We start from the raw sequence: 3,817 nt of genomic DNA on the forward strand, positions 1-3,817 counted from the left end.
AGGTGTTTTCTGCCCAAAGAGATGCATTTAAAAGACCTACATTTATTTTAACATCCATGCTTAAATTTATTAGTAAAAAAATCAACTTCTTTTAACATGTTGCACATGCAGCACCTGCTCAGGGAGGGGAATGTCCTGAGGAGGAAAAAAAAGTCAATTGTTTGTATGATCTGAGGTGTTTTCAAGAGAGTAAAAGTGCTCCTTCCAGTGACAGCTTTGGGCCACAATCCCCCAGGGCAGGCTTGGAAAAATCTCAGCTTTACACAGCAATTGGCAGGAAAATTCTCCTTCTCTGTCAAGTCTCTCTTGGATATCCTTAAATTTGGAACGTGCCTGTAATGCCCTGGATCTGAGAGAGATGATGCTGAGGCACCACAGGGCTCAGAGGAGGAAAAAAAGCACTTTATTTAGGAGACAACTCCCCTCCCTTGGACTTCAGGATATGTATTTTCCAGTTTAACTCTCTACTGATCACCAAAAACAACCCCCAAACCTGGCTAAGTCCAGCAGGAAGCTTTGCCTCACTTAAAATCCTGGAATGGTTTGGGTTGGAAGGACCTTAAAAAGCTCATCCAGATCCAACCCCCCCTGCCATGGGACGGGAACCTTCCACTAGAGCAGGTTGCTCAGTTTAATTCCATTAATTTCCATGTAATTGCATTGATTTTCATATAATTCACCAGCCAGGAGGTCCAGGGAAATAACAGGTTCAATGTACATCCCAAGTCTCCAACTATCTCCATCCTGGTGGAAAATAAACTAGTTAAAGCTCTGCTAAGAGTTACAAAACTAAATAATATATTAATAATAATAATAATAATCAACTTCAAAGTATTTTAAAAACCAAGTGCACAAAAAATGAAAAAGCTTGGGAAGATTTAACACCCTCCACCCACAAGACACGTGGTGTAATTTGAATTCTCACAGAAACCCTTGAAGTTAATTCAGAAAAAGCCCAGACTGAGGAAAAGGTGACACAGTCAGTACTTGGACTTGGACCCCTTGGACCCCTCGACAGCAATTCCCAAAAAATGGAACATCAGCAGGAGTAGAAATGGGCTGTGAAGGAGAAAAGACTTCGGGAATTCTTAGTAAGTACAGGTGGATAGTCAGCTATTTTTATCTTGAAGAGTTGTTTATTTCCTTTATAACTTTGTCCCGTTTAAAAAAAATATATATAATTTTTTACAGATCTGTGAAGCAGAACTGACTGATTTTATAAAGTGGGTCAAGGAAGTGATTTTTCACTTCCTATTGATGGCTAATGTTGAATATCCTGAGTATCTTCTTCCCCAGCCCACATAAAACCCTGGAGGGTGTTCCAGGAATCCACCTCCCCTGCACACTGAGCTGGACTCTCCCCACTCCAATGTGCATTCCCAGGTCCTGACACTGCTCCTGCTTCCCCTCGGAGGATTTCGTGTGTCTGGAACTGGAGTTCTCCAAATAAAAGTTATTTGGAGTTCTCCAAATAACTATTCCCTGCAGTCCCCTCTCTCAATCACTTCTCCCTTTCGAGAGCCCAGGAAATTTGGGGGATATCTGGGGAATATTTGGGGAATATTGAAATAAAGAGGATGCCAAGGGGTGATAAATATTTAGGGACACTGGAGCTGGGAGGTAGAGGAGGAGCAGAGGTTGGAGGGGCTTGGAGCAACCTGGGCTGGTGGAAGGTGTCCCTGCCCTTGGCAGGGGGTGGAACTGGATGAGTTTTAAGGTCCCTCCCAACCCAAACCATTCCAAGATTCCATGATCCCCTCACACAGTGTTCATCAAGTAGTTCACCTGCTGCAGGGAATGAGCTGAGCTACTTTCCATGTCCCAAAGATTCCCTGGAGAAATGGCTCCTGTTCATCCCTGCCCCATATCCTCACAACACTCCTTATTTTCTTCTCCTGGCCTGGTTTCCCTGTGGAAGAACCCAAAACCTGATGCCACCCAAGCCAGAAACTGTCATCCAAAGTCTCAACTTCAGCCCCCAAAATCAGTGGAACTTCACCCCTCTGGTTCAGCTCCCTGTTTGTACAAGGAGAGCCACACCAGCTCCGAGGAAGCCCTTTGGAAAAGCTTGAATGTTTATAAATTGCTTCTACTCCAACAGAAGGATGAGGAAATTAGTAATTCTGTCTTGGAACAAGAATTTTTATCAGCTCCCATGTGTACACAACAAGACTTCACATCCTAAAATGCAGAACTGGCAGGATCAAGCCCTGTTTTGAAGGACACCAGGAGCTGGAGTGCAGGACAGTCCTGGCCCAACACCAGGGCCTGAAGCAGAGGCACAGGATGGTTTGGGTTGGAAGGGATTTTAAGGATCATCCAGTCCCACCCCCTGACATGGGCACTTTCCACCATCCCAGGTTGCTCCAACCTGGCCTTGGACACTTCCAGGGATCTGGGGGCAGCCACAGCTTCTCTGGGAATTCCATCCCAGCCAAGAATTCCTTCCCAATATCCCATCTAACCCTGCCCTCTGGCAGTTGAAATCCATTCCCCCTTGTCCTGTTGCTCCAAGCCCTTGTAAAAAAAGCCCCTCTCCCTCCTTTTTAGAGGCTCCTGGAAAGGGCTCCGAGGGCTCCCTGGAGCCTTCTCTCCTCCAGGTTGAAGGAACAGGCCCGTGGTGGAGATCTCCTGCCCTCTCTGGGTGTGCTCCACTGGCAGCTCCCCAGGAGAACTGGCAGGTCCTCTGGGGAGGCAGTGACACCCCGAGTGCCCCAGGGGGAGATGCTCCAGGAAAGGTTTAGGGTTTCACCCCTGGAGTCACCTCAGCAGGTTTGCAGAGGTCAAGAAAGCCCTCACGACCCCAAGGAGGTCAATAAAGCCATCACGACCCCAGGGAGAAGAGAAACTGGAACAGTTTGTTTGGACTCACAAGCTCATTTTTAAAGGGTTCAGGGTTTACATATTTAACAGGGGGTTTATGTATTCATGGTATTAAAATTGGGGGGTTTCACAAGGATGAGGTAAAGGGGAAAACCCAGGTTAAGGCATTTTTGGGGTCCTAGGAATTACCTCATGGGAAAAACCCTATTTCATCTTGGGGGATTTACAGGGGGGATTAGGTATTGGATGTCCATGTGCAAAGGGTTACAAAGTGTGCACATGCAAGGGGGGAACATGATGGGTTTTAGGCAGAGGTCTGAGGAGACCAGGCTGTGGATTCTCTGGGCAGGGTCTGTGATAACACCATGTAAGGAGTTTCTTTCCATCCTGCTGAAGAAGGCAGGGAGAATCCCCAGAGATGAGGTCAGGGAAAAGGGGTTTTCCCAGCTTCTGTTCCCCGTGGCCTTCTGCAGGGACCACTCCAATTTCTTTCTGCAGATGCGATATTTTGGAACCCAGCACAGGTTGGCCGAGCTGCTCCTCACCCGCAGCCCATGACAGGGACGAGGAGGAGCCTGTTGCTAATTGTTCTTTTGATTACCACAGGCACAGCAGTTGCTTAGCAACACTCCTCAGTCCTTGGGAGAGGCAGCACCACTTCCCTCCAGGAGCAAACGCAGCCTGAGCAGAGGGTGGGACCCACGGCACCTTCCTCACGATAATTCACATTTGTTGGGCTTCCCATAAACCACACCTGGAACGTCCTGAGGTGGGGCTGGGAGAGCTGGGGGTGTTCACTTGGAGAAGAGAAGGCTCCAGGGACACCTCAGAGCCCTTTCCAGGGACTAAAGGGGCTCCAGGAGAGCTGGAGAGGGACTGGGAACAAGGGATGGAGGGACAGGACACAGGGAATGGCTTCAAACTGCCAGAGGGCAGGGTGGGATGGGATATTGGGAAGGAATTCTTGGCTGTGAGGGTGGGGAGGGGCTGGGAT

The 3,817-nt window shown here is 48.2% G+C and overlaps 1 protein-coding gene across 1 annotated transcript in view; it reads right to left on the bottom strand.

Moving 5' to 3' along the window:
• MRPS6 (mitochondrial ribosomal protein S6) overlaps positions 1 to 3,817 on the bottom strand; it is a 47,780-nt gene that overhangs the window by 9,358 nt on the left and 34,605 nt on the right. The window lies entirely within an intron of this gene.

The sequence above is a fragment of the Lepidothrix coronata genome, unplaced genomic scaffold, assembly GCF_001604755.1.
Source record: "Lepidothrix coronata isolate B3197 unplaced genomic scaffold, Lepidothrix_coronata-1.0 Scaffold211, whole genome shotgun sequence".
Taxonomy (NCBI): domain Eukaryota; kingdom Metazoa; phylum Chordata; class Aves; order Passeriformes; family Pipridae; genus Lepidothrix; species Lepidothrix coronata.